The sequence below is a fragment of the Saccopteryx leptura genome, chromosome 2 (assembly GCF_036850995.1).
Source record: "Saccopteryx leptura isolate mSacLep1 chromosome 2, mSacLep1_pri_phased_curated, whole genome shotgun sequence".
NCBI lineage: Eukaryota > Metazoa > Chordata > Mammalia > Chiroptera > Emballonuridae > Saccopteryx > Saccopteryx leptura.
The window spans coordinates 290,563,450-290,587,719 of NC_089504.1; positions in this window are offsets into that span (position 1 = coordinate 290,563,450).

The window sequence follows — 24,270 nt, forward strand, 5'->3', positions numbered from 1 at the left end:
CATTTGGTAACCATAAAAATGTTCTATCTATAAGCCTGTTTCTGTTTCACTTATTCATTTATTTTGTTTTTTAAACTCAGTTGATAGATATGTATTTATTGCCATTTTATTATTCATGTTTGTTATCTTTTCTTCTTCTTCTTCTTCTTCTTCTTCTTCTTTTTCTTCTTCTTCTTCTTCTTCTTAAAGAAGACACTTTAACATTTCATGTAATACTGGTTTGGTGGTAATGAACCCTTTTAGCTTTCTTTTTGTCTGGGAAGCTCGTTATATGTCCTTCAATTCTAAATGATAGCTTTACTGTGTAGAGTACTCTTGGTTGTAGGTCCTTGCTTTTCATCACTTTGAATATTTCTTGCCACTCCTTTCTGGCCTGAAAAGTTCTGTTGAGAAATCAGCCAACAGTCTTATGGGAGCTCTCTTGTAGGTAACTAACTGTGTTACTTCTGCTACTTTTAAGATTCTCTCTTTGTCTTTAACCTTTTGCATTTTAATTATGATGTGTCTTGGTGTAGGCTTCTTTGGGTTCATCTTGTTTGGGACTCCCTGAGCTTCCTGGACTTGTATGTCTACTTTCTTCACCAGGTTAAGGAAGTTTTCTGTCATTATTTTTTCAAATAGTTTTTCAATTTCTTGCTCTCTCTCTTCTCCTTCCAGCACTCCTGTGATGCAAATGCTAGTACACTTTAAGTTGTCAGAGAGCCTACTTACACTGTCTTTATTTTGGGAGGTTCTTTTTTCTTTTAGCTGTTCTGATTGGATGTTTTTTGCTTCTGCGTATTCCAAATCACTGATTTGATTCTTGGCTTCATCTACTCTACTGTTGATTTCCTAAAAATTATTCTTCATTCCAATTAATGTATTCTTCATTTCTGACTAGTTCTTTTTTATGGTTTCTATGTCCTCACTAAGTTCCTTGAGCATCCTTATAGCCACTGTTTTGAACTCTGTATCTGATAGTTTGCCTGCCTCCATCTTATTTAGTTATTTTTCTGGAGATTTCTCCTGTTCTTTCATTTGGGACATGTTTCTTTGTCTCTACATTTTGGCTGCTTCCCTATGTTTGTTTCTATGTATTAGTTAGAGTTGTTATGTCTCCCAAACTTGTTATAGTGGCTTTGTGTAGTAGGTATCCTGTAGGACCCAGTGGCACAGCCTCCTCAGTCACATGGCTGGCTGATTCAGGTCTATGTGGTCTGTGTGCACTTCCTTGTTGCAGTTGAGCCTTGATTGCTGTTGGTGTCACTGGGAGGTATTGACCCCCTAGGTCAGTTGGCTGCAAGGACCAGTTGTGACTACAGTGGAGAAGCTGCTGTGCAAGAATTCTAGACCTCTCTTCTGAGCTTCCCACACATTAAGCATCTCCTTGGGTATTCCACAAACATCTCAAATTCAACCTTTACAAAATTTCCTCCCCTCATTCAAATTTTGCTCTATGTCTACATTCTGTATCTGAGAAAGCACAGCAGTATCACCCATTTATTTATCTAATCCAAGAAGCTGGATACCAATCTTGAAATCTCCTTCTCTTTTTACTGTCACATCAAATCAATCATCTAGTCCTGCTTATTCCAACTTCTAAGTAAATATCTCCCAGACTTCTCTCCTTAACAACTGCCCCTTCAATGGTCCATGGCCCAGGGGTCCCCAAACTTTTTACACAGGGGGCCAGTTCACTGTCACTCAGACCATTGGAGGGTTGCCACATACAGTACTCCAGGAGCACAGGATGCACCAATGGAAGAGGTGCCCCTTCTGGAAGTCTGGGGCCAGATAAATGGCCTCAAGGGGCCACATGCGGCCCACAGGCTGTAGTTTGGAGACCCCTGGTCCATGCCACTAGATTTTTACAACAGCTTCCTAATTGGTCTCTACACCTTTATTCTTACTCTTTCAATCATCACCACCTACAATCTATTACCCAACTTCAACTAAAGTGATCTGGTTTAGGTGTTTGTCTTACAGACTACCACTTAAACTCTATGGCACTTATTATATTATGTAATAATTGCCTGTTTACTTGTCTGTAAAGACAGCAACCATGACTATTATGTTTTCCTTTATATTTCTGCCACCTAAAGCCATTGCTGACACATATTCCTTTATTCATTTATATTTACTTGACATAAGTATCTTTCTAATCTCTGGGAAATATTAGTAAGTGAAATAGACAGGCTTTCAAAAAGCTGGCCGACAATGAACAAATAATCATTAGAATCACTATTTGAAAGATTTTCTCCATAAACATTATACATCTAGCTCTAATCTTTAAGTGGTAAAATTCCTTTTAACTTCTGGTTTCTGGGGCTCCAACATATTTTAGAAATGGCTTATAGTGGAAAGAAGAATTAAATATTGTATAATATCCTCCAATCACTCTATGATTTTTTTAATTTATTTTTTTATTAATTTTAATGCAGTGACATTGATAAATCAGGGTACATATGTTCCGAGAAAACATCTCCAGATTATTTTGACCTTTGATTGTGCTGCATACCCCTCACTCAAAGTCAAATCGTCCTCCATCACCTTCTATCTGGTTTTCTTTGTACCCCTCCCCTCCCCCAACTCCCTCCCTCTCCTTCCTCGCCCACTCTATGATTTTAACATTAATGAATCATAACTCTCATGGCCTATCTGAAGGACCTGCATATTTAAATTATAAACCTTGTAAAAATTAACAATAAATAATTAGTAAGTATTAATTTCTCCTTGGTTTTCTTGTGTGTGTGTGTGTGTATGTGTGTGTAACAGAGAGAGAGAGAGAGACAGAGAGAAGGACAGATAGCAAAGATAGACAGAAAGGGAGAGGGATGAGAAGCATCGATTCTTCATTGAGGCACCTCAGTTGTTCATTGATTGCTTTCTCATATGTGCCTTGACCAGGGGAGCTACATCAGAGCAAGTGACCCCTTGTTCAAGCCAGTGACCTTGGGCTTCAAGCCAGCAACCGTGGGGTCATGTCTATGATCCTACACTCAAGCCAGCAACCCCACACTCAAGCTAGTGAGCCCACAGTCAAGCCAGAGACCTCAAGGTTTCAAACCTGGATCCTCTGCTTCCCAGTCCAACACTGTATCCACTGTGCCACTACCTGGTTAGGCAGTTTTCTTCTATTTTTAAATTGATCACTCTCAGATTGAAAACTGAGATGAAGCATCATAGTCACAGTCTCTAAAACAGTTTATTTGTCACTCAGAAAACATATTTGTCATCAATTCATTCAACATCTATATTAATATTTCTATTTACCTATTGGAGTCCAAAAAAAGCAAAAACAAATCCTGCTATATATGCTAGTATAAAAGAGAGCTCTTTAAAAAAACTACTCAGTTTCAATGTTAAAGAAGGGACAAAATGGATTGTACAAATAAAAGTAAACAAAGCAAAGTCAATATTAAGTTGAAGCCAATGCAATTCAACATAGAAAGCAATGTTTTTGATCTAATAGGTGTATTTGAACTCTACATACTTATCTTTTAAGCATCCATGAAAGATTCATAAAAGCTAACAAACACAATTAAAACTGCAAAAAATTCAGATCACAACTTTGATGGTTTCTATAAAACTAGAAATTGATAATAAACAAATATAGTAAAAATATTTAGAATTTTAAAAGCACTCTTTTACATAACTCAGGTAAAGAAGGAAAGCAAAACTACAATTAAAATAACACTTTTTTTAAGGGAGAGGAGGAGAGATAGAGAGACAGATACCTGTGTGCATCCCAACCAGGACATACCTGCCAACCCCAGTCTAGGGCTGATGCTCAAGTCAACTGAGCTATTTTTAGTGCCTGAGGTCAGTGTTTGGACTAATTAAGCTTGCCTTAGCATTCAGGGCCAGCACTTGAACCCATCGAACCACTGGCTGCAGGAGAGGAAGAGAGACAAAGGGGGAAAGGGAGGGGAAGAGAAGCAGATAGTCGCTTCTCCTGTGTTCCTTGACCAGGGATCAAACCTGGGAAGTCTGTATGCCAAGCCAATGCTCTATCCACTGAGCAAACCAGCCAGGACCAAAACAACACTTTTAAATAATAATAAAAAGTCACCAAACATTAAAATCTGTAACTGAAGCCAATAAGCACTTGATTTACTTAACAAGAATAAAAAAGATATTAAGTATTCAATTTAATAACTTAGAAAATTAAGACATAAAACAGACTTAAGAGAAGCAGGAAGAAGGAAAATATAAAGATATAAGTAGAAATTCATGACTAGAAAAACAGAACAGCCAGGTAATTAATAAATGAAGAATTTAAGATATTTGGTAAATCATTAAGATAATTTTTTAAAAAAGGCTATATACATATGCTGAAACCAAAAATATTTCACTACAAATACAGAAGAAGACAATTTTATTGTAACAACTTCATTCTTAGAAAGACAGAAAAATAAAGGAGGGAATGAGGGAGGGAAAGAATGGATAATTTTCCTAGGAAGACTAATTTCCTAAAAGGTATGACTATATTCATAGAAAGAATTGAGAAGGCTGTCCCCTAGCTCACCTCTCAAATGCTTTAGGCCAGAGTGTTTCACAGGTGAATATTTTCAAATATTCATGGGACAAATAATTCCTACATTATTTAAACCATATTAGAGAATATAATATAAAGAAAGCTTTATAATTTTTTCAAAGGCACTACAACCCCAACATCAAATTCCCCCAAACCCCTCCAGTCTAGTTTATAAATATAGATGAAAACCCCTAAACAAAACACTAGCTAAGAGCAGTTTTTCTTTTTGAGTGGATGCCATGAGAGAATTGTACATGTCATCATGTGTGGTTCACTGCAGGAAGGCCACATTCACTAAGGGAAACCTGTACACCAGCTAATCCTAGCACATGGCACAGGAGAACCCCTGAGTGATCATCTCTAAAGAAATGGAAATTTTTTTTAACTCATGTTGTGTATTTTTATTTAAAATAGTTAAAGGAAAATTTATTTAAAATCAACAGCTGACATCATGCTACATAGCATGTCATTAAACTTAGGAAAGGCCTTTCATTCCACAAATATTTACAGAACACCTACTACACAATGGGCAATGGCAATGCACAGGCTACACAGTGATGGAAGAAAGCTTAGAGTCTAGTGAGAATTACCATTAAATTACAAAGTAGCCCTGGCCAGGTTGCTCAGTGGATAGAGCATTGTCCTGGCGCACCCAGGTTGCAGGTTTAATCCCGGGTCAGGGCACATACAAAAAGCAACCAATGAATACGCAACTAAATTGAACAATTAATTGAAACAATGAATTGATACCTCTATCTCTCCTATCCCCCTCTTCCTCTCTCGCTCTCAAATCAATTGGGAAAAAATATAAAATAGAAGATTTATAAAGTATAAAGGAAAAGAGCTGGTGCCATGAAATAAAAAAACAAGGAAATCAAACTTCAGTGGGAAAGAGGGTAAGAGAAAGTCTGTCTGAGGAAGTGACTAAAGAACAAGGGGTTTGCACCAATACAGGAAGATCAGAAAAGGAGAAAGTTAAGTACGTTTTTGGAAATAAAAAGGCAAAATGATCATTATTAGAGAGACTATAACACAATATATATACTATAACATATATAAATGTGTATATAATGGATATATAATATATGTGATACCATAACATAAATGTATGAGAGTGTATATATGAACCATAACATATGTATAAGTATATATATTATATATAATGGAATATAATATACATATATTTTTATATACAGTATTCCCCTTTATCCATGGGAGATGTGTCCCCAGACCACCGGTGGATGACTAAAACCATAGATAGTACCAAAACCTATACCAAATCCTATATATACTATGTTTTTTCCTATACATACATACCTATGATAAAGTTTCATTTATAAGTTAGGCACAGTATAAAATTAACAACAATAACTAATGATAAAATAGAGTAATTATAAAAATATATTGTAATAAAGTTATGTGAATGTTGGTTTCTCTCTCTCAACATGTTCTCTTAACCATTTCTTACTTGCAGTAAATGGCTGGGCTTCACTCCTTTCAGGGCCTTTCTTGCTGAAGCTCAATGCTTTCTGGTGCAACATGTTACTGTCAATTGGAATACATTTTCTGTGATGTCTTCCACCTCCAAATCTAATGCTTTTTCCATTTTAACTATGTGCTTATTAAACCTATGTAACTTTCATAGGTTGAGATGTAACAGCAAAACTAGCACTAACTGCTTTTTCCTTCTTCACAATTTCATGGATAAAAGATTTGTTCTTATGCCTGACCAGGCAGTAGCACAGTGGATAGAGCATTGGACTGGGATGTGAAGGACCCAGGTTTGAAACCCTGAGGTCGCTGGCTTAAGCACAAATTCATCCTGCTTGAGTGCAGGGTTGCTGGCTTGAGGCCAAAGGTTTCTGGCTTGAAGCTCAAGGTTGCTGGCTTGAGCAAGGGGTCACTCACTCTGCTGGAACCCCTTAGTCAAGGCACATATGAGAATGCAGTCAATGAAAAACTAAGGTGCTGCAACAAAGAATTGATGCTTCTCATCTCTCTCCCTTTCTGTCTGTCTGTTCCTCTCTCTGACGCTCTCTCTGTTTCTGTCAAAAAAAAAAAAAAAAGATTCATTCTTGCTATAGATCTTAGCAACCTCAGCATACTATTTTTTCTTTTCTTATTATAAATCACAAAATAGCACTTCTTCAAAGGCCTCATCTCCAAAGATGGCCACGTTCTGCGTTACTGGTGAGTAGGACTTCAATATATGAATGAAATCCATAACAACTCCAGATGACCATGCAGTTTCCACTGACCACAGCAGTTATGCTAACTTCATGAGACCACACATATCCCCTACATCTAGCCGATTATAGGCATTCATTCAATAGTTACTGTTGCCCTAATGAATGAATCTAAAGTGTTTCATATTTGTGATCACACCCTCCTCCAGGAGATCTATGGAGTCTGTGTCTTTACCCACAGTACAGCTGGTTAGCTGCTCATTAAGGGGACATCTGGAAAGGACCACATTCTGGAGGTGTGTCTCAGAACTTCATGCCTGGGGCTTTTTCGCCACCTTGTGGTGACTAGCTGCAATTGTCATGAGAAGATCCATCTTCAGCCAACCGGGACTCGGGAAAAGACCTCACCTGACTGCCCTGGACCGGGACTGAATGTGAGACATTACGTCCTGTTTTCCTTCTTGGAGTTTCAGATGAACAAAAGATTCTCTCCTTTTCCTGTTCATCTGTAACTGAGGCTGTAGGGAAGAAAGTGCTGCACAGTTCTTAAACCCATATCCTTTATGGATAGGTGGTGCTCTTACTGCGTTTCCTTTATTTTAAAAACACTGAGTTGTAAGAGACACTATTGATTAAAAAGCAACATTTTTTGTTGGGAGACAAGGGATAACACTGTATTAAATGTGGATTTCAATTTTAAGACAAATCAGATTTTCAGAAATGTTGTAGCATGTAAATAAATAGGTCTTAGAATGTGACTTTCATCTGCAAGAATCTGGATGGGGTCCACCACATGGTCTACCTGTTCATTTCAACACCTATAATCCTGTATGTAGTCATGCCAGGTCTAGAGAGCAAATACCTGTGCTGTATTTCAAAAATCACTTCCCAGAGGAGCCAGCCTTCTAGCCACCCTGCTGAAAAACCAAGATAAAACCACAGCCAAAGATAAGGATTGACTACCAACCCACTCCTGGCAGCCTGCTGAGCTACGTAACCTTGGAGCTAGAAGAAAGTACCCCTACCCAACCCTCCCTCTGCTACTGGTAGGCAAAAAGGTGTGCATAAAAAGGGAGAGTTTTTGTGTTTTGTTTTGTTTTTATTTATTTTTATTTTAATGAGTGGAGGGGAGGCATGGAGACAGACTGCTGCAGGGGCCCCCACCAGAATCCACCTGGCAAGCCCACTAGGGGGCGGTGCTCTGCTTGTCTGGAATGTTGCTCTGTTGCTCAGCAATGAAGCCATTTTTTTTTTTAGCACCTGAGGCAGAGGCTACAGAGCTATCCTCAGTGTCAGAGACCAACTCCTTCAAAAGAAAGCCAATGCAAGTAAGAAGCAGCCATGAAACTATGAACTTCAAGTTTCACCAAGATCATCCAGAAGGCTTAGGATTTCTACTAGCCAAGTTTCAGTGTGGGGATAGTTCTAGTTAAATGAAATCAGTATTGAGAACAGAGACTCTCTAGCTAACCTATGGGCAATATATGTCATGAGCTTTTGCAAAATCTCATCATCCTTGATCTTGTGGACTAAAAAGAGGCCACATGCTGAACCTGACAAGCTCAGGGAAAGCCTGCAGGGTGGGCATGCAAACGTAGAGACCTAAAGTAACCACACAGAATGGTCTGAAATTAAAACTTTCTAACTAAAAGCATAGCAGGTTATGTCTTAGGAAGGTATTTTTCTCTAACAAAGATCAATGCTTAACTTGAGCCTGTCTGTTGTCTTTTGCATCTATAATATTGTAACTGATAACATGCCTTTGAAATGTAAAGGTAATCTTTTCCTGAACACCCCACCCCTAGCAGAAACCAACAAGCCCCCTCATTTTTATTATTATCATATTAATTAACTATCTTATTATTGGTCAAATAAGTTTGTAAATATGATATATATGTTTGCTCACTTATAGTTTGCATTGGGTGTAGAGGACAGGCTGTAAGCAGGCAGGGTCCTTATAGCCTAAGGCTATATCATGCGCTCTCTCAAGGTCTCCCGTGTAGTGCATGCGTCTCATAATCGCATCTCACTGCACTGTACTAATCCTTGATGAATTGTCATGTCAAATACAAATACATCACATCACACGCAATAGATCAACTCTGCATCTATTAAATATGGACATTTACAGATTAGTCTTCCAATATCAAAAAGGAGGACATGTAGGAAGACACTTTTCGAGGGAGGACGGAACTTCCAAAAGAAGGACAGTCCTCCCTAAAGGAGGACAATTGGTCACCTTAGTACTAGTTAAAACCATGAAACAAAATGAGATTCCCCTGGGGAGAATGCCTGGTAAAGGGGGAGAGGGGTCCAAGAACAGAAGCCTGGAGAACACTAGCAGCTGAGGGGAGAGCAATGGAAGGGACCCCAGAAAAAGAAAAAACATATATAGTTGCACATGGAGATCCAAGCCTGTGAGTGATCACAAGCTAGGGCTGAAGGACAGAGCCACGTGTCATGCCTCACTCCGGGAGGCCAAGTGAAGCAAGCACAGACAGGCCCATGGGATTTGGTGATTAAGAGGCCCTTTCCAAGCACTTTCAGTAGCATGATGAGAGCAAAGCCACACTTCAGAAGCTTGAGGAATTAGTGGGAGCTGAGAAAGATTATTGGGAACAGGAAAGTTTCCCCCTCTCCCTTGTAGTTCTGGCTGGTCAAGTAATTAAAATAACATAAGGAAGATTAACAGGAAAAAAATCAGGTTTTTATGTGTGTACATGGAATTCACATAAGCATGGAAATTCGAAAGACACTAACACAAAATGAAGTATATATATACAGTGTGCCCGTAAAGTCATGGTGCACTTTTGACCAGTCACAGTAAAGCAACAAAAGGCGATAGAAATGTGAAATCTGCACCAAATAAAAGGAAAACCCTCCCAGTTTCTGTAGGATCATGTGGCAGCATGTGCGCATGCGCAGATGATGACAAAACACCGTGTATACAGGGAAGCAGCCCATGGCCATGCCAATCGAGATGGGAACAGTACAGAGAAAAGTTCAGTGTGTTCTGTGGCTCGCTAAATTCGAATTCGTGACCAAAGTGCAACATGAATATTGGCGCATTTATAACAAAGCGCCACCACATAGGAATAACATTACTCAGTGGGATAAGCAGTTGAAGGAAACCGGCAGTTTGGTGGAGAAACCCCATTCTGGTAGGCCATCAGTCAGTGACAAGTCTGTAGAGGCTATACGGGATAGCTACCTAAGGAGCCCTAAAAAATCTGTGCATGAGCCCACATTGAACTGCATTGAATAGGTATGAAACTGGGAGAGTTTTCCTTTTATTTGGTGCAATTTCACATTTCTATCGTCTTTTGTTGCTTTCCTGTGACCTGTCAAAAGTGCACCATGACTTTACAAACACACTGTATATCATTCTGGACTAAGGAGGGGCAATAGGCATCTAGGACTTCAAAAGGAAGGAAGACAATTTATATGGATGTGAAAAGAGTTAGTGTTTAGTAAACAAATGTTTGCTGTGCCATCTGAGACAATGGGTCATCAAGAAGACTCCTTGCTAGGTTCAGACTAAACTGTAGATATCTGTGATGATAGCTCCCTTCCTGGAGCAGATCTTCTATCTAAATTCTTTTAGGCATTTAGGGGGAGCCTTCTGGGCCTTGATTGTTTTTAGTTTGAAATTACCTGCATGCCAGAGTGGCACATCTTGGGATGACACCTTCTGACCCTGCAAGATACAGCATGAAAACTACAGTCCATGTCAGAATGCTTAAACCTGAAACGAATTTTTGTAGAAGTTTATTTGAGCCAAACTGATGATTTATGCTGGAGAGCAAGATCGCAAAAGTTCCTGAGAATAACAGTTTTGCAACTTCTTTTATGAGTCTGAAATTAAGGAGGGGCGTGGATTGGATTACAAAACAGTTAACAAGATTATGTGCTTGAGGGTGGTTATAGCTTATTTCAAAGGTGTGTTAACCTAGATTCACAGAAACAATGGGCATTGCTTGCTTAAGGCGAAGATAAATCTTTTACTAAAAAGTTATACACTTGGGGCGTGACTACCCACCATGTCCTACCCAGTCAGGAATTTATGATTAGATCACCCTGTGAGGGTACTTTCCATAGAACTCATTTTTGTTCACTCAACTCAAGTATGGATGTATAGGAAAGAAAGAGAAGAGAGAAAGGTGTGCTAGTTATTAAACTAGAGTCTGTCAGATTCCAAACAACTCTTCTAAGTACAGTTGTGGTGCTGGGACTGGGGCTCTGCAAACCCCCTTTCCACTTTGAATACCTGTTAGCTGTGCCCATGGAAGCCTGGAGGGACCCTGGGAGAGGGGAGGAGCTTGCTCCTCCTATAGTTTCCTGTTCCTGCCTCATGCCAGCCTCACTTCTTCACCTAGCTGGGCAATTTTCCCTCAAAGAATGATGCTCTTTATTCACAAATGACAGCCCTTAGTGTCAAGAAGAATAGACAGCAATCAGGGCAGGTAAAGGGGACAGGGGAACATAGGGGGCTTATCTAAGGTGACCAATCATCCTCCTTTAGGGAGGACAGTCCTTCTTTCATAAGTTCCGCCCTCCCTCAAAAAGTGTCCGCCTACTTGTCCTCCTTTTTGATATTGGAAGACTAATCTGTAAGTGTCCGTATTCCATCAATGCAGAGTCGATCCATTGTGTGTGATGTGACATATTTGTATCTAAATGAGTATTTTTTTACAATTATTATTAAAAATTAATAGGCATGTAAGCATAATTACAATATAAAATATTACAAATGTTTTTTACACATTTATCATATTATAGTGTATTGTTGCAATAAATAAAATGTTTCTTTTATTTATATCATTGTTTTCTTCAATTTATTTTTGTCCTCATTTTTATTTTTAAAAAGTTAGTCACGGCCCTGGCCGGTTGGCTCAGCGGTAGAGCGTCGGCCTGGCGTGCGGGGGACCCGGGTTCGATTCCCAGCCAGGGCACATAGGAGAAGCACCCATTTGCTTCTCCACCCCCCTCCCCTCCTTTCTCTCTGTCTCTCTCTTCCCCTCCCGCAGCCAGGGCTCCATTGGAGCGAGGATGGCCCGGGCGCTGGGGATGGTTCCTTGGCCTCTGCCCCAGGCACTGGAGTGGCTCTGGTCGTGGCAGAGCAACACCCCAGAGGGGCAGAGCATCGCCCCTTGATGGGCAGAGCGTTGCCCCTGGTGGGCGTGCCGGGTGGATCCCGGTCGGGCGCATGCGGGAGTCTGTCTGACTGTCTCTCCCCGTTTCCAGCTTCAGAAAAATACAAAAAAAAGTTAGTCACCTTAGCTTATCTCATCCACTGAATGAGGGAGTCAGCAGTTTTAAGGTCTGCCAGAACAAAATCACCAGATGTCCAGATGGTCTTAAAACGCTATATGTTAGTCTCAATATCAGGGGAGGAGAACCTTGAAACCCTATACATTAGACCCGATAACAGGGACACAAAGCCTTAAAACTAAGAGTATATACCATATTCTCCATGTATAAGAAGCTCCCATATATAACATACACCTTAATTTTGGGGCCTGAAATTTGAAAAAAAAAAAATGTATTACATAAAGTTATTAAACTCCAGTTTTATTCATCACAAAATTCATACAACTCTTCATCACTGTCAAAAAAGCAGGAAATGAAAGTAAAAAAAATCGACACCGCTGTATAAGACGCACCCAATTTTTAGACCCCAAATATTTCAGAAAAGGGTGCGTCTTATACATGGAGAAACTGTAACTCCTGAGACCCCAACAGACAGAGCGCTCAGGCTGAGTGTGCCAGCTTGTGCCTCATGCCAAGTGTAGAGCTTTGCTTAATAAACTGCTTGCTTTGCTTGGATGCTGCACTGTGTCTCTTGCCTGAATCCATTTTCATGAGCATGACAAGAACCAAGGAAGAAAAAGCCCCCTTGGACTTGAGCTTTCTCCGGTGACATATTTCTTGTCCTGTGACGCAGATCACAGACTTTGTATGGACAATGTGTTCACTGACATCTTTCTGGTACTGGGTCTCAGATCGCAGTGAGTTTGATCCCTTTCAAGGACTTTTTTGCTTCTGTTTGTTGCTTTTGTGTGCACAACCAGAGAGATGAATTATGGCACTTTAACTGGACTTTATATACAGGGTTGTGCTCACTGACAGAAATAATAATAATTTATGAGTGCTCGAGTTCTCTCAGACCTCAAAGACTAAAGAGGCACTACTTCCCTCTGGTTCAGGTTCTGGACATTTCCACATGAGTGAGAACCTAGCAGAGGTGTCTGGGATTATTCCTGAGATGCATAGGGGCCTCAGAGGCACTTCCATTTTACTTGTAATTAATTACTTTGGCTCATCTGGAGACATGCACACAAATACTGATCATTCGGTGCTCCAAGCCCTCCCAAGTGTTTAGACACTTGGGAGAGAAACCAAGACATGTAAGAAAGTGAGGTAATGACCACGGGGGTAACAGCCTCTGGGCACCCTGCTCACAAGCAGCACACCTAGATCCATCACTGGAAACCCTTAGTCTTTCTGTCTGTGAAACATAACTACCAAAAAGATAAGTTTAAACCATAAACTGACCACTGAATTACTACAACTGTCCTCCCCAGCTGGCTTTTAGCAACTTTATCTGCACTTATACCTGAAATATAGAAAAGAAAGTCCCTTAGTATGAATAACTCTTAGCAGAATTTACTTTCTCTAAAACAAAGAGACTTTGGGCAGAAATTACTTTTCTAAAAAGACTCCCTATTCTTGGCCTTGAGGCTGATCTCCCGGACTGTGGCCTGGGGCTAGCTTTGCAAGGTTGCAGGTGTTCTCAGAATGTTTCTCCCTGAATTAACCCTATAACATTGTAAGAAAGCTTGTTTCACTGCTTTGTCTTCCTGCTATGCTTCCTCTTCTCCCCACTCCTCAGTCAGTATGTAATTTTGCCTTTAAAAGCTAGTCTCAGACTGTGTTTGAGACCGCATGATTTGGGAGGCTTCAGTCTCTGTGCGGTCACTCCAATGTTAATAAAGGCTCCTTAATTTGGTTTCTTAATTGTGTGGCAAGACATCTGTTTCTCACTGTTCGGATACAGCAATACCCACTTTATAGAATGTGCAAGCAGGAGTCTTATTGCATGTGTCAGGCTGCAAAGAAGAGACCTCGATGTGATAACGTGCCTAGGAATTGCAAATATTGTTAACAGTATTTTAAAAGGAAGAGTCAAGCCCCCTTACCCCTTCTCTCTGTAAAGAAAAAAAAAACTCAGAGGAAGAGATTAAAGGGGCAAAAGTTAATAACTAATCATAGTTCTCTGGAAGGACTGAGGCCACTACTTGCTAAACAAAGAGGGTAAAACTTATCTGAAAACTTCCTCTTCCCCATCCTTAAGATCCTTTAGGAGACAACGTTAACATATCTTAATTAAAAATTCCTACACTGATTCTAACTCTTCCTCCCCTCCTGGAGTCCTAAGAGTGACATGTAATACCTCTAGGCCAGTGGTCGGCAAACTCATTAGTCAACAGAGCCAAATATCAACAGTACAACAATTGAAATTTCTTTTGAGAGCCAAATTTTTTAAACTTAAACTATATAGGTAGGTACACTCCTTACTGAGGTAGCACCCGCATGTGGTATTTTGTGGAAGAGCCACAGTCAAGGGGCCAAAGAGCCGCATGTGGCTCACGAGCCGCAGTTTGCTGACCACTGCGTCTAGACAAAGGAATCACGAGCTCATCCCCCTTGCTTGAAAACCCTGCATTCTGTAACATTTCATATGCTTTTTAATAATCATCCCTCTTGAAATTCTTTATATGTATAAAAACGTGTAAACTAGACAAGCAGGGACTAACTTGACCTAATAAGCTAGACCCAATACTTTAAGCAAAGGTAGTTTCATTTAGCTTCTCTCCTTATCCTAAGCTAACCATTTCATTGGGGCAACAAGGATGGGTGGTAAACACTAGAAGATTTGGGACTGTCTTTGCCAGGTATGTAAAACAATGATCACTACTGTGTTATCTTGTGGTTTTGATGTGTAAGAATGCTTTTTCCTTTTAGTAGATCCTATAGATAGATGTTGTGAGCTTGTTAGTACTTGACTATTATACCATGCTTCCTCCTTACCCACCCCAACTGGTATGTGATTTTGTCTATAAAATCAGCCACAGAATAGTAGGGACTTTCTACATGATTTGAGACCGTGCCCCATGTAGCTAGCTAGCCGGCTAATTAATAAACTTCTCAAATTTCTTCTGTAACCTGCCTGGTGTCTCTATGTAACCCACAGATTGCAGTACTTTAAAACATCGACAGGGACCTCATATATTTCTGAGATATTACCTAAGTTTGGATTAGAAAATTCTCCCTTTAGTTTGCCTACATCTGCCAACATTAGGCAGAGGCCATTAACAGACAACATTTCTTGGCACGCAATGTAAGCCAGAGGAGCAAGAGCTCACAGTAAATATTTAGAAGTTTTCCTTTCTCCCTGAGCAAGGGCAGGTGCCAGAAGGTTCCCCCACTTGTCCCTCTGTTACTATTATATCTGGACAGCAAGGAAACAAACATTTTGCCACACAATTAAATAGCCAAATTAAGGAGTCTTTCATTTAATGCCAGCAACCACGAGTGAACTCACATCCTAAACTCGCAATCCGGAACAAACTCAGGGATTTGCTTTTAAAGGCATAAAGAAGCGAGGGGAGGGGCTGAGCACCTAGCCAAAGCAGTTTTACAGAAGCGAAACAGGCTTTCGGTTATCGTTGGAACAATCTAGGGAGAGAGTGCTCAGTGAAGCATTTTACAAGAAGCAAAAGAATGTGCTCGGTTATCTTGGCCTTTTACAGAGGTTGTTTCAGCAGCATCCTGAAGGCTTTCCGGAATCTAGACATTAGTGAATATTTATGGTCTTTACAGAACTCTTTTCATTTACTCTCCTGCAAATCTTGCAAAACTCATTCATTCTATGGTCAGGGATGTGGTGTTTCTACATTTCATTACTGCTGGTGTGAGTTTTCTGGTTCGTAATTTTTCTCTTCTACTTCAAATATAGTGTGTCCGTAAAGTCATGGTGCACTTTTGACCGGTCACAGGAAAGCAACAAAAGACTATAGAAATGTGAAATCTGCACCAAATAAAAGGAAAACCCTCCCAGTTTCTGTAGGATGATGTGGCAGCATGTGCGCATGCGCAGATGATGACAAAACACCATGTATACAGCAGAGCAGCCCATGGCCATGCCAGTCGAGATGTGGACGGTACAGAGGAAAGTTCAGTGTGTTCTGTGGCTCACTAAATTCGAATCCGTGACCAAAGTGCAACATGAATATCGGCACGTTTATAACAAAGCGCCACCACATAGGAATAACATTACTCGGTGGGATAAGCAGTTGAAGGAAACCAGCAGTTTGGTGGAGAAACCCCATTCTGGTAGGCCATCAGTCAGTGACGAGTCTGTAGAGGCTACGGGATAGCTACCTAAGGAGCCCTAAAAAATCTGTGTGTGAGCTCACATCGAACTGCACTGAATAGGTATGAAACTGGGAGAGTTTTCCTTTTATTTGGTGCAATTTCACATTTCTATCGTCTTTTGTTGCTTTCCTGTGACCGGTCAAAAGTGCACCATGACTTTACGGACACACTGTAGTTTCAAATTTACATTCAGAATCTCCCTCAGCCCCAAGTTTGAGCAGCTTTACTTTGTTGCTTAGCAGTGGCCCCAGAGTCCTCCTCCCAGCTCACATTAAGGGCGGGGCAGCTGGAGCCTGCTAGCTCATGGGTGCAGCTCATTCCTGAGCAGAAAAGCCAGAGCCAGGAAGATTTATATTGTTGTAGGAGAGCAAAACCTGGGAGGATCGATACTCAGATAAATATAAGAAAAAAGAAAAAAAAATTATTAAGCCAGCGGAGCACGCGTGGCTGTAGCTCCAAAGACACGTGCTCCCCGAAATTAGATTTCTTACATCTTATATACCCTTTACAGAACATAAGTTCTCGGATTCTTTTGCCCTCAATGACATGATTTCAGTATGGGAAGGGGCTTACAGGATGCCAGAGGATAATTATTTGTAAATCGCCCATTCAGGAGAAAGAAAAGGGAAGAGGAAAGGGCTACTCAAATCTCCCTTCTCCCTCCTATATTCCTGGCTATTTTACCTCCTTTCACCCAGGTGTATAGAAGCCTCCTTTCACCCAGGTGTATAGAAGCCTCCTTCCTCCTTCCATACAAAACCTTCTAAGTATGAAAACCTCTTTATTTACATTATAACAACCTTTCCTAAGCAGGAATACGACTGGCCATCTTGAGATTTTGTGAATTACACAAGTACAAAATTATATATATTTACAAAATCTCTCTGAATGCTTGGCCTAAATTATGAAATATCCTTGAAGCCTCTTATTTAAAGAGGATTCTCCTTCCTCAATATTAAGCTAATTACAAAGTAATAATTTTAAAGGAAACCTCCACAAAACCAAATTAATTAAAAGGCTATGCAGGAAACTACCTAGTTTCCTCCCTACACCATTTTTTTTATGTCAACAAAGAATCTGGCAGGAAACAAGAGCTAACTATTGGTGGGGCTGTACTTAAGACTGGGGTGCATCCTGAAGGAATTAAAATTTCTTTTAAAGGCCCTCTGAGGAAAAGCAGGAGATGCAGGTCAAGGAGATAGATTTGCATTATAAAAAATAGAGACATAAGTGGAGCCCCCAAGGTGCTGAGCTGGGGTTAAGGGTTACATGGTAAGGCTAGTTAATTCTGGAAACCCATATCTGAGAGGGGCCACCCTCTCTGGATAGTCTGAGATGGGGTGCCCTCTCCAGACAAAATATAAAACATGGGAAGGGAAACAGGGGACGCCCAATCTTTCCCATGATCTCCTCCATTCATTTTCAGATGGACAATCAAGGCTCAATACCACAAGATAAACTTCAGAGATGTATCCTTAAGAACTGAAATAAATTTGACCCACAAACCTTAAAAAAAAGAAAAGGATTAATATCCTGTACTACAGCATGGCCTCAATATAAGTTAAAAGATGGGAGGTTTGGCTTAAAAATGGTAGTATAAATATAGCACTATCTCACCTGACCAAGCGATGATGCAGTAGATAGAGCGTCAGCCTGGGATGCAAAGGACCCAGGTTTGAAATCCTGAGGTCTCTGGCTTGAGTATGGATTCATCTGGCTTAAGTGTAGATTCACCAGCTTGAGTGCAGGGTCTCCAGCTTGAGTGTGGGATCATAGACATGACCCTGTGGTCCCTGGCTTGAGTCCAAAGGTCACTGGCTTAAAGCCCAAAGTTGCTGGCTTGAGCAAGAGGTCCCTGGCTCGGCTGAAGCCTCCCACCCCTCACCCCTCGCCCTCCACCCCCACCCAACCCCAGTCAAGACATATGAGATAACAATCAATGAACAACTAAGGTGCCACAACTATGAGGTTGATGTTTATCATCTCTCTCCCTTCCTGTCTGTCTGTCTTTGTTTGACCTTCTCTCTCTCTTGCTCTCAAAAAAAAAAATATATATGATATATATATATCACTATCTTACAACCATATCTATTTTGTAGAAGACAAGGAAAATGGACAGAGCTGCCATATATAAAGGCCTTTATGGCACTAAGAGATAATCCTGGATTATATAAAAATTGTAAAATAGATCCTGTCTTTTTAGCAATTATGAATAAAAAGGAACCTAACCTTGAGGATATAAAAAAAAAATCTTGTGCCCCCATCTATTGTGCCAAAGGAGCCCGCAGATCCTTGGCCCCAGAGCCAGTGCCACCACATGCTAAGTGTATAGACCTTGGGGAGGATAGGGCAACTAAGCCTAAAAATGATTCTAGACCACAACCTAGAGTAGCACCGCCTTGGCTCTTTCCCCTTCAGGAGGCCCAGGATCATTTGGGACAGTAAAAGTCCAGGCCCCTTTCACTATACAGAACTTAATAAACATTAAAGACTGATTAGGCAGCTTCACAGATGATCCCAATAAATTTATAAGTGAATGGAGAAAAATAACCTTAACCTTTGATCTGTCCTGGCAAGATATTAATCTAGCCTTCCAGGAGGCTTTAACAACTTCTGGAGGTGAAAGCATTAAGGGAAAGGCAATAGCTTATGCTAACAAGTTACACCTTCAAAGTAATAATTACCCACCAGAAACTGAAGCAGTGCCCAATACAGACCCTCACTGAAATTATAACACTGAAGATGGAAAATGGTCAATGGACCACATGCTTTTCTGTCTCTTACAAGAATGAAAAATTCTCAAATAAAACCAGTTAATTATGCCTGACCTGTGGTGGCGCAGTGGATAAAGCATCGACTTGGAACGCTGAGGTTGCTGGTTCGAAAACCTGGGCTTGCCTGGTCAAGGCACATATGGTAGTTGATGTTTTCTGCTCCTCCCCCCTTCTCTCTCTTTCTTTCTTTCTGTCTCTCCTCTTTAAAAATAAATAAATAAATAATAAAAAGTATAGATTAGTTTTTTTAAAAAAAAAACAAAAACAGTTAATTATAATAAACTAGCAGCCATTGACCAAGGGCCTCAGGAAAACCCAATAGCCTTTATAGTAAGGCTGAGGGAAGCTATAATCAAGCATACTAACCTAGATCCTGAGGATATTGCAGGAAAAATAATACTAAAAGACAAATTCATGACTCAGTTGGCCCCAGATATTATAAGGAAATTACAAAAATTAGGGATGAAACCTATGGAAGAAATGCTCAGGGCAGCTTCCTCAGTGTTCTATAAGAGAGATCAAGAAGAAAAGGAGAGGACCCTAGAAAAGGAAAAACACAGGAGAAAAGGCAGGCTAAATTAATAGCTGCCCTACAGGAGCAACAGCCTCCAAGTCCTCAAAAGGGAAAACCCAAGGGCACTCGCTCGGGCAAATGTCATAAAAGCAGAATATCTTGGGACAAAGCCTCCCAGAACAACATGGCCCTTGTGTCAAAAGTCTGGCCATTGGAGGAGGGACTGTCTCAAGGCTAAAGGGACCTCGGGACAGCACCCTCAGGTGCCATGGTCTTGAACTGATGTGGCCCTACAATCTAGTTGACTCCCATTAGGAACATCTTCATAGAGGGGACAAAGCCAAGGTTAACCCTTGAAGTGGCAGGAAGGCCTATTAATTTTCTTTTAGACAAGGGAGCCACCTTCTCTGTGTTAACCTCCTATCAGGGACCCCCCCTCTTCCGATCTCACTGTCATACTAGGAGTAGATGGCATACTCCAGGCAAAGCATTTTACTCCACTCCTAAACTGCCTCTGGGGGAAAGCCACATTTGCACACCAATTTTTAGTTATAGCAGAGTGTCCTACTCCATTTTTAGGCAGATATTTTAAGTAATGTTAGGGCCCAAATAATTTTCTCCATAGCTACTGAGGAACCTGTCCCTATTATGGCATAATTCATTAAAAGAGGATCAACCAAAACTAATAAGATGAGGAAAAGAACTTAACTCTCACGTTTGGGCAACAGAAATTTCCATTTGGGCTCTTAAAGCCAAACCAGTTTTGTTTAAATTAAAGGACCCTACCAATTTTCATAATAGAAGACAATACCCCATAAATTTAGAGACCAGGGAAGGGTTACAGAAAATCATTACCACATTCCTTGGTCATGGGTTACTAATACCTTGCGATTCTCCCTGTAATACTCCCCTCTTATCTGTGAAGAAAAAGAATGGAACCCATAGATTAATTCAAGATTTAAAGGCAATCAATGAGGCTGTTATTCTTATACATCTGGTGGTACCAAACCCTTATACTATCTTGGGAAAAATTCATCCCCAAAACCAATGGTTCTCTGTACTATACTTAAAGGATACTCTCTTCTGCATCCCACTAGACCCAGCTTGCCAATTTGTATTTGCTTTTGAATACATAGATTCACAGAAACATCAGCCACAACTAACCTAGACTGTCCTTCCTCAGGGATTCAGAGAGAGTCCACATTTATTTAGACAACCATTGGCAGAAAAGACTTAAGGGGGACAGTCAAATAATTTAATAAGTAAATGATTTACTTATCTATTCTCCTATAGAGGAGCTAGGACACAGACATGTAATCCAGACCCCGAATTTACTAGCAGATAAGGGATACAAAGTATCTAAGAATAAGGTACAATTATTACAACAAAAAGTAGAATACTTAGGCCTTATATTAACTCTGAAAAAAAAATTATCGTTAAATAGAATACAGCTCATTATAGGCCTTCTTGAGACCACCACCCAGAAGCAGCTGCAAGCAGTTTTGGGATTAATAGGATATTACAGATTATGGATTTTAGGATATAAAGAAAAGGCCAGACCCCTCTATAGGGCTTTAAAGAAGAGCAACCAACAAGAGTCAACTAGTTTATATTGGGGAGGAGAACAACAAAGAACTTTCAAACAACTAAAAGAAGCTCTCATACAGACACCAGCCTAAGTTTACCAAATTTAGAAAAGCCCTTCCAATTATATATTACTGAAAAACAGGGAATAGCATTACAGGTCCTGACTTAGGCCTTGAGACCCACCAAGAGCCCTATAGGCTGTTTTTCTAAAGAGCTAGATACAGAAGCTCCAGGCTAGCCTCATTGCCTCAGGGTAGTAATAGCAACAGCAGCCTTGCTTTTAGAAGAAGCACTTAAAATATCATTAGGACAAGATGTATAACTCTAAATGCTTCTCATCAAATTGGCACATTATTTAGTACTAAGGAACCTCACTGGCTTACCAATCATCACATGTTAAGATACCAGGTCATCCTAATAGAAAACGCACAGGTAAAGACTGAAAGCTGTTCCATCTTAAATCTAGCTACTCTAATGCTTACCCCAAACACGGAGGCTACACATAGTTGCTATGAGATCTTAGATCAAGTTTATGCCAGCAGACCAGACATAAAGGACCAACCACTCCAAAATCCAGATGAAGTTTGGTTCTTGGATGGAATCAGTTTTGGAAGGTAGAGTATATCATGCTGGATATACAGCAGAGTCCCAGCATGCTGCCGGAGAGGCTCAAGCAGAGCTAATTAGCCCTCACAAGAGCACTAGATTTAGGAAAGGACAAAAGATTAAATATATACACTGACTCTAAATATACATTTCTAATATCACATGCTCATTTAAAAAGAAAGAGGATATCTAAACACAAAACAGAAACCAATAAAATATAGACTTTACATCTTACAACTCCTAGAGGCTATTAAATTGCCCCAAGAAATAGCAGTAACTCATTGTAAGGGCCACTAAAAAGAAATAAATAAAATTGCACTAGGAAATAGGTTTACAGACCACACTGCTAAAAAAGTAGCTACAGCAAAGAAACCAGTTGTTAAGGCTCTAATACCCACAACAGGCTTAAGTCAATTTATACCTCAGTATAGAAGAAAAGAGAGTAAATAGGTTGAACAATGTAGATATACTAAAAATAGAGCAAGATGATGTCAAAAAGAAGACTTTATCCACCTTCTCCAAAATACACAATAAACGATAATGAAGGGCTTACATAATTATAAAGCCAGACAACTCCAAGCTCAAGCCTAACAGAGATAGAATTTCTACTCTAGTGTCTAGTCATAGAGCTCTTGGCTGCTGCCCTTTCTAACTCCTCTACACTTCCTGTTTTTCCTGCTTCTTTTTGGACTTTGTATTCTCAATTCCCTTCCCATTTGGTATCTTCCAGACTTAAAACAATTCACCTACAAATAGCCATTCAACTAGGATATGTAAATATACTTCTCAACCCTCTAGATCAGGCTACTGACAGTCTATATCAGTGGTTCTCAAAGTATGCGCCAGGGTGCACTGGTGCACCCTAGAAGATTTCCAGGTGCACCCTATGTTATTCCAGAGAAATATATGCCTGTTGGGAACCAAAATACTAACAGGGTTTTTTGAGTTTAGATTTTAGGGGGACAGAGGTGTGGGGAATTGGCTGTAAGCTAACAGTCTGCCCAACTCCCCACCTCACTTGCCTGATTAGGTCGCAAAAGGCTGTTAAGCTGTGGTGCTGGATTGTTTACACTACCCCCCATGTTCCCCAGAATGATGGGAGGCAAGTTTCTTCTATCCTTTGTTTGGTGTAAAGTTAAGATGCTATGTATGGTGGGGGTTTTCTGCACTCAACACAATTAAGAGTAAAAAGAGAGGAATTCTCCAATGTATTGATGAGGAAATGAGAGTTTGCCTTTCAAATACATGCCCAAACATTGAAGAAATCGCTAGGACACATCAGGCTCATGTTTCTCATAAACACAAGAATGAAAAAACTTAACACATTTGCATCGGGACCTGCCAAATTTACTAAATCTTACTAAGAATGTATCTATATATATAAAAAGATAACTTTTTTGTCATTTTCTTAATTTTTTAACCCCTCTTTTTTACAAATTCTAAAAAGCATAACTCAAAAAATGTAACATAAAAATGTTTTTTAATGTCAGAATAAATTTAATTTTGTTGTATTTATTTTGCTTAGTTACCATATTTTTTTCTTTAATATTTTCTTTAGTTATTATAATATATTTCTCAGAAATTTGTATATAGTGTGCCTACAATTATTTGTAGGATTTTAAATACACCCCGACTTCAAAAAGTTTGAGAACCACTGGTCTATATGGAATCTTAACCCTTACCTGCCCAGACAGGGACAAGTGGTGCCATCCCAGAACCAGCAGTAAGTCTTCACTCAGCAGGAAGTAGATACAGAAGATGGATCGTCAACCTTAAACACCCCAAAAGCATTTGGATGGTATCACTTGAGAGGAGAATGTTAGGTAGGATAGGCAACTGTCAGGGAAGGAAAAGGGGAGAATGGGACAAGGAGTTTATCTCACCCACTGAAGGAGGGAGTCAGCTGTCTTAAGGTCTGCCAGAACAAAATCACCAGATGTCCAGATGGCCTCGAAACATTGTATGTTAGTCCTACTATCAGGGAAGGGGAACCTTAAAACCCTATAGATTAGACCCAATAACAGGGAAACAAAGCCGTGAAACTAAGAGTATATATAACTCTTAAGACCCCGACAACTAGGAGTGCTCACGCTAGCTGAGTTGCCAGCGTGTGCCTTGTGCCATGTGTATAGCTTTGCTTAATAAACTGCTTGCTTTGCTGAGTCTCTTGCCTGAATCCATTTTCATAAACTTGACAAGAACCCAGAAGGGAGACGCACCCTTGGACTCAGGCTTTCTCTGGTGACGTTAGGAGGCATTTGAACTGGCGTGGATTGTGTTCCCCAAAGGCAAATGAATCCGGTTTGCAGTTTTTCCAGCCTCAGAGCACCAGCTCTCAGAGACCCCTGCACCATCAAGAAGCATTCCTTCTCAGAGGCATAAGTCTCAGACCTCCTCTTCTAAGCTTCTGATAATTCCAACGTCTTATTTTGAAAGTTAGCCCTGGGGTCACTACTGCTTCCTGAAATCACTACTCCCACACATCCTCGTGTTCTCTTTTACCCCCTCAGTTACTCAGCTAATGAGTCTCTTTTATGTTCCTTCTGTTAAAATAACTGGTGTGGTTTTGTCCCCTGCCTGATTCATAGGGAAGGAAAGGTTTGGGGTTTTGTCTTTTTAACAATGACAAGATTTGAGTATATTTATAGA